Genomic DNA, 8,204 nt, shown 5'->3' on the forward strand with positions numbered 1-8,204 from the left:
GGACCTCATCCCTCTTTCTACCTAAGTTGTTAATACCGATATGAACCGCGACCTCTGGCTGTTCACCCTTCCCCCTCAGAATGTTCTGTAGCTGCTCAGTGACATCCTTGCCCCTGGCACCAGGGAGGCAACATACCATCCTGGAGTCACGTCCGCGGCTGCAGAAACGCCTGCCTGTTCCCCTAACTATCGGATCTCCTATCACTATTGTTTTCCCGATCTTCTCCCTTTCCCCCCCACTCCCACCCCACACTGTGCAGCTGAGCCACCCGTGGTGCCGTGGACCTGGCTCTGGCTGTACTCCCCAGAGGAACTAATGCCCTCACCAGTATTCTGGTTGGAGAGCGAAATGCACTCAGGGGACTCCGGCCATACCTGCCTGGTCCTCCTTGTCTGTCTGATGGTCACCCAGTCCCTCTCTGCCTGCAAACTCTTACGCTGCGGGGTGACCACCTCCTGAAACGTGCTATCCACGTAGCTCTCAGCCGCACGGATGCACCGCAGTGACGCCAGCTGCTGCTCAAGCTCCGAAACCTGGATGAAGTCGACTGAGAGGAGGCCTGTGAGGAACATCAACACTGGCATAGACCTGTTGGGCCAAATGGCCTGTTTCTACAATTGGAGGCTGTGGGAGAACCTCCGCTTCCTCACTGACACCCAAGGCCCTCCTGATGCAATTTTTAAGCGAGCCTGTAAATGGATGAACAGCCTGCTAGCCTGAAACAATCGGAAAGCTGCTTAAACATAAGAATTGTGTGCCCCACCAGAGATGCAGACTTCAGGGGCCCAGCATTTTAACATGATATCTGTGCATGCCATGGAGCTCCCAAAACATAGTCAGACAATGTGGTGAAATCTACTCAAAGAGACCTCATCCTCCGATTAGGCACTTTACAGCCTTCCGGACTCAATATCGAGTTCAACAATTTCAGATCATAACCTCGGCCCCCATTACATTTTTACTTATATTTTTTATCCACACCTTTATTTTGGCCCTTTCACCCCCCATTTTTTTCTCTCCCACATGGCAGCTGTCTCCCATTCTGCCAGCGCATTTCACACCTAATCTAGAGCCGTCTTTTGTCTCCACTAGTCCCATCACCATCTCGTCTGGTTTTGAATACCTCTTAATGTCTCTTCACTTCTCTTTTGTTCTTTCATCCCCATTTCCCAGTCCCCAAACTGGCCTTTTAATCTGTTTCATTTCCTGTGCTTCTTCAGTCTTGACAAAGGGTTTTGACCTGAAACGTTGACTCTATTTTCTCTCCACGGATGTTGCCTGGCCTGCTGAGTTTTCCAGCATTTTCCGTTGTTATTTTGGTGAAATCTACTGTTCAATTGTGCATGGCATAGACACTTTGTAGTCATCCATGGTGCATAAAAAAAGAAAGAAAGTCTTGTATTTATATAGCACCTTTCACGACCACGGATGTCCCAAAGCGCTTTACAGCCAATGAGGTACTTATTGAAGTGGAGTCACTGCAGGAAATATGGTCACCTTGATAGCCATTCCAGCTGAGCCCCTCCTTGCAGGATTATGTGACACCAGTAATAGCATCTTTCAGGGATGCTCATAGTGGAGTCACGCGGGTTCTGGGCTCAACCACCTCCTTTGCCTTGAACAGGCTGGGAGAATGAATGGATAGGGGCTTCACTTGGGCCACTGATTCCTAGAATCTGCGCTCCCGCTGATAGAGTGCTGAACTGCAGCCCAGTAGCAGGGGCAGCCATGCAATGAGAATGGAACATTGCTCATGATGACACTTCTGCACCCTTGTGACCTCTTGAACCAATGCTCACTCTTGTGCCAAAAAGCAAGTTGGGCCAAATTTCCACAGTAGAATCTCAGTTCTTGCAGTCTGCTATTTAACTATAAATAATAATATGTAATCAAAATATTGCACAAAAACAAGGACAAAATGTATCACTTGAAAAGCAGGACTGAATTACATCTGTGTGCCCTGGTTCAATGACCCCCTCCCTGCTAACCCCACTTCACCTGAAGGTTGCACTTGGTTTTAACTCCCCATGTGCGAAGCCTTGAGAGATTGACCTCTCAGGCCCGATCTGCTGGAGGTTGCCAACCATGAGCATCTCATGAGCCCTTCAATGAGCCACAGCAGCCGCCCACCTCCCATGTTGCAACCACTGGGGGAACACTTCGCAAAAACACTAACGTAGATAAAAGAATACTTCAGACAGGAACTAGGGGCTCGCGCTGGGGTGAGAAACACTATTTAGGACTTTCTGAATGGCAGTAAAACCACAATGCTATTTGAAATCCGTTGTGTGCACAGAGTGGGGAAAGGGTGGGGGAGTGGGACTAGCTGAAGTGCACTTGCAGAGAGCCGGCACGGGCTCGACGGGCCGAATGGTCTTTTTCTGTGCTGTAACCATTCTATGATTCTATGAGTGTTTCTGTAATGGCTGGTGACCCTGCAGTGTTAGGTGACATGAATATTCTTTTAATTTTTGGGGGCAGATACTGTTGATTGTAGGGTGGGAGGACTGGGACAGATGTTGGACCTGACAGCTAATGTAGGAGAGCACAGATTGTTCAGCTGAAGTTCTTGTCAATGAGCTGCTGATGAACAGTGTTGTGTCGGTACCTTTCTACCTAGACACAATTTAGGACTCAGAACTCAGAGATTCAAACATGAAGTGCTTTATTGGAAGGAAAGGAAGTTCTGGAAAGTTCCGAACAAATAGTCACAACGTTCCGTATATGCGCTCCATTGCTCCACATTTTCATCAAAATCACCGATGTTTCCTAATATAGTAGCCATCTCACGTTTCAAATTAAAATTTCTGTTTACTCACTGCCGTAACGTTAATGTGATGCTGCAATCTCTGTTCCGAGTGTTTTGTAGTCGAAAACAAGAAAGTTCCCACAACACAGATTCATCCCATCCTCGTCGACACTTGTTGTGTCGGTACCTTTCTACCTAGACACAATTTAGGACTCAGAACTCAGAGATTCAAACATGAAGTGCTTTATTGCTTTATTGGAAGGAAAGGAAGTTCTGGAAAGTTCCGAACAAAGAGAGCTAAACTTAACCGAGAACACCCAACCATTTATCTCCTGTGACAGCGTGGGAGGAGAACACACAATACATAACAAACAGCTCTGGCTGCAGGCAACTGTTGGACCCCTTCTCGCTCCCTCGTCATTCTCTGTGCCATTGGTGTCCTCTCTCTCATCTTGCAGAAGGCCCTTCCAGTGATGGCTTCAGGTGCTGCCCCCGGTTCAGAGGAAAGTTATGCAGCATACAATGGAAAAGCATCATAGCAGCTGCCAGCTAAACCTGCATGATGCACCGCTGGTCAACACACACCAGCTGCTCTACTGAATGGAACTTGTGGAGATTCAAGAAGGCGGCTGCATTGTGTGAAAGAGCTCACAGGCAACATGGATGCAGTTAATAACATCCTGAACTTGGGGGAATCCTGCAACCCCAGAGTCCTATCCTGCTGCTTCCGGATGTCCATGGGGAAAGTGATGAATGTGTTTCCTTCAGTAAACAAGGCATCAGGTATCTGTTTAATACAAGCATGGACTGCAGACCGACTGGTGTTTCTGATGTCCCCTGTGGCAGTCGGGAAAGAGCTGGAGGACTGCAATGGCCTTGACTGCAACGAGAAATGTTGTACTCGCTGTAGCAGTTGGCTGCGGGTCTTCTTGCAGGATATGACACAACTCTGTCAGGGGCTCCCCGGAGAATCAAAACCTCCTTAAGCAATGTTCCTCAGATCTGCTGGAAATTTTTTACATGCTTAGAATCTCTGCTGGGAGGGTAAGGATTGATTCAAGCTCATCTCTTTCTGTTTGCTCTCCCTTTCCTTGCAGCCCTGTTTGCTCCTTCCTTCTCCTAGAGTGGGATTCCTACAATGGCCCACATCAATAAGCAACTGCAATGTCTGAGGCCCCTTAACAGTTCAAAAACTACAACAGTGATTACAAGCATTTTCGAATTCTTTCAGATCAAAATCCCACAAGCTACATTGTAACAGTGGCTACACTTCAAGAGTGATTTGTTGGCTGTAAAGCGCTTTGGGACATCCTGAGGTCGTGAAACGTACTGACTAAATGCAAGTTCTTTCTTTACGGCAAGAAAAATATCTCCAAAAGCTCCATACAGCTTTACCTGAGAACAGCTGAGGATCCTTTTAAGTAGTGTTTGAAAAGGCCACCTCAGGACTTGCTAATCTTTTTGATTAATTTTTGTAATTGTGCACTAGCTTATAATGATCTGTGCACATGGACACCCAAATCCCTTTGCCCCTCCATAGCAGCTGCTCTCTCACCATTAAGAAAATATTCTGATTTGTCCTTCTCGGATCCAAAACCACACTTCCCCACATTGAACTCCATCTACCATAGCTTTGCCCACTCACCTAGTCCATCTATGTCCCTTTGTAACTTACTGTTCCCATCTACACAACTTACCGTGCCTCCTAACTTCGTGTCATCTGCAAACGTGTATATACAACTCTCTATTCCTTCATCCTAATCGTTAATATATATGGTGAAAGGCTGCGGCCCCAGTACAGATCCCTGGGGAGTGCCACTTGTTGTAACCCAGCATTCAGAGAACAATCCTTCATCCCAACCAATTACCAACCCTTGTCACAAAGTTACCTCCAATTCCATGTGCTCTAATTTTTGCAATGCCCTCACCTATTTCTTTTAATAATCTTGTGTGGAGACCATCATGTCCTGGAGATTTGTGTATCTTAAGCTTCATTATTTTCTCTAGTGCCATTTTTTTAACTTATATTAACTCCACTAAGTTCCTTGCCTTGACTTATTTTTAGGTTCCCTTGTTAATATTTTGTCCTCTTTCTCCACTGTGAAAATGGAAGTACTCAGTTAACAAGTCTGCCATTTCCTCATTGTCCATTATAGTCTCGCTTGCATCTGCCTTTAATGAGACCACATTCTCCTTTCCCACTCTCCTTTTAATATATTTCTAAAAACATTTGCTGATAGCTTTAATATTCCTTTCAGGTTTTTTTCAGAATCCCTTTTTTGTGCCTACTACTTTTTTGTAACCCCTTATTGCTTTTTATAGCTGGATTTCTACTTTTCCTCGCATTTGTGTGTAAGCCTTTTCTTTTAGCTTGATACTGTCTCTTACCTCATTTGTTGACTGTGGTTGCTTAACTACTCAAGTGTAGCCTTTGCCTTTTAGGGGTATGTATTGGTTTTGCATCATATTAACTACTTCTTTGAATACTTCCCACTGTTTGTCTGTAGGTTTACCCATTAATAGTTTAGCTCGGTTTTCTGTGGTTAGTTCATTTTTCATCCCTTCAATGTTTGCCTGACTTAAATTTAAAACCATGGTTTGAGACTCTCCATTCTCCCTCTCAAACCGAATGTCAAATTCAATGATATTATGGTCACTATTAGCAAGATGTTCCAAGATTGTGATTGGTAATTCTGGTCTGTTATTAATCAGTAATTCTAGTATGACCTGTTCTCGAGTCGGTTCTAAAACACATTGGGGGGAAAAATTCATTAGCAGCCATTTTGGGTTGCTAACATCGCTAGGCGCTAAATTTCTACTGGTCGCTTCAGCTGACTTTGGTAATTGGTCATTTTTGCACTTTGTATTTAATAGGTTTTATTTCCACTTGCTAGATATCGATTGGCACTTTATGCACCTGCTCAATTGTAATTCGTCAGTATTTCAAGATTCAAGATTCAAGATCATTTTATTGCCATATGTAACTAGTACAATGGAATGCTTACTCCCCACTCACTCCCACAATACAAGCATATAATATAAAAGCAAAAAAATAAAAACAGGTATAAATAAAAACAATAAGCAAATAAGCAAAAAGTATAGCAATAACAGTCCAAGTTGCAGGATATGATGAATAGTGCAAAAAAGCCTTAATTACCACTGGAAATAATAGTAATGTAATATGATAAATATATGGTAATATAAGTATAATATATATATTTACATAAACATATAACTATAATATATGGGGCAGTGCGATTAGCAGTTCAGTAGGCGCACTGCCTGTGGATAGAAACTGTTCTTAAACCTGCTGGTCCTGGTTCGGATGCTGCGGTACCGACGTCCGGACCGCAGGAGGGAGAACAGTTTGTGCCCAGGGTGATTGGGGTCCTGGATGATGGAGCGGGCCTTGTTCCGGCACCTGGTCTGGAAGATCTCCTCGATGGACGGAAGTGCGCACTCGATGATCTTTTCTGCCGTATTCACAACTCTCTGGATGGCTTTCTTGTTCTGTGCAGTGGTGTTACCATACCACACATTGACACCACTCGTCAAGACACTCTCTATGGTGCCGCGGTAAAAGTTCACAAGCCACTGTGTGCTTATGCCGCATTTCCTCAGGTACCGTAGAGGGTAAAGGCGCTGGTGTGCCTTCTTCAGCATAGCCTCAGTATTATGGTTCCAGGCCAGGTCATCAGAGATTTGCAGACCCAGGAATCGGAAGCAACTGACGACTTCCACTGGTGTCCCATCTATGCTGATGGGGCGATGGTTCCCTCGGTGGCTTCTGAAGTCCACGATGAGCTCCTTAGTTTTGCCAACGTTCAGGGCAAGGTTGTTGTCATTGCACCATCTCATCAGCTGGACTATCTCATCTCTGTACTCCGTATGAAAATTATATTAATGCCAATCACATGCAAGTGTGATGTCCACTTGAAAGTGTGATGATGTGCAGTGTGATGTTTTAGTCATGCGATAAAAAATATATAAATAGCTGATAAGAATACATCAATAAGGAAGTTTTGCATTCAAGTTGTTTTTTGTGTTAATGGACATCAATTTCAACTTTGTTTCATCTGGTGGTGATGGTGGTGATTGGTTTTAATTGAACTGATATGCACTGACTGATGCTTGTTCCACACATCCCAAATACCAGGGTGTCCAAGCTGTGACCTTTGGCCATATGCAGACCCGCAATCCTATCAATCTAGTCCATGAATTCCTGACAATTCAGTCCTATTTGTGCTTATATGAAAGATTGTGGGGCTGGAGGTTTGGATAGGGCTTATTTTAGTACTCTTGTTTTATTGATGAAATAGCAGAACACCAAGATCTACTTGTGTCAGCAACTTGAAATATGTGCAAATAAATAGAACATAGATTTAAATTTTATATATGGCCCGCCAGATTCCATAGTATGCACCCATGTGGCCCAGGAAGGGAAACGTTTGCACACAACCTGCAGGAGATCCAATGAACCAGGAGGTCATCTGCTTTGTGGCCTCTCCCTGATCGACAGGACCGCGGGCAGCCTGGTTTATGTGATTGACAGCAGGAAGGGCCGGGGGCGCAGGCCCTCTGTGATTGACAGGTGGAGGAGGCGGGCCCTCTGTGATTGACAGGTGGAAGGGCCAGGGGGAGCGGGCCCTCTGTGATTGACAGGTGGAGGAGGCGGGCCCTCTGTGATTGACAGGTGGAAGGGCCAGGGGGAGCGGGCCCTCTGTGATTGACAGGTGGAGGGGAGAGCGGGCCCTCTGTGATTGACAGGTGGAGGGCGGGCCCTCTGTGATTGACAGGTGGAAGGGCCAGGGGGAGCGGGCCCTCTGTGATTGACAGGTGGAGGGCGGAGCGGGCCCTCTGTGATTGACAGGTGGAGGGGCCAGGGGGAGCGGGCCCTCTGTGATTGACAGGTGGAGGGCGGAGCGGGCCCTCTGTGATTGACAGGTGGAAGGGCCAGGGGGAGCGGGCCCTCTGTGATTGACAGGTGGAAGGGCCAGGGGGAGCGGGCCCTCTGTGATTGACAGGTGGAGGGCGGAGCGGGCCCTCTGTGATTGACAGGTGGAGGGTGGGGCGGGCCCTCTGTGATTGACAGGTGGAGGGAGGAGCGGGCCCTCTGTGATTGACAGGTGGAGGGGCCAGGGGGAGCGGGCCCTCTGTGATTGACAGGTGGAAGGGCCAGGGGGAGCGGGCCCCCTGTGATTGACAGGTGGAGGGTGGGGCGGGCCCTCTGTGATTGACAGGTAGAGGGCGGGGCGGGCCCTCTGTGATTGACAGGTGGAGGGGGGAACGGGCCCTCTGTGATTGACAGGTGGAGGGCGGGGCGGGCCCTCTGTGATTGACAGGTGGAGGGTGGGGCGGGCCCTCTGTGATTGACAGGTATAGGGTGGGGCGGGGCCTCTGATTGGCAGGTGTAGGGTGGGGCGGGCCGTCTGTGATTGACAGGTGGAGCGGGCC

The sequence above is a fragment of the Somniosus microcephalus genome, chromosome 14 (genome assembly GCF_052327205.1).
Source record: "Somniosus microcephalus isolate GS21.2 chromosome 14, FLI_Smic_1.0, whole genome shotgun sequence".
NCBI classification, from domain to species: Eukaryota; Metazoa; Chordata; class Chondrichthyes; order Squaliformes; family Somniosidae; genus Somniosus; species Somniosus microcephalus.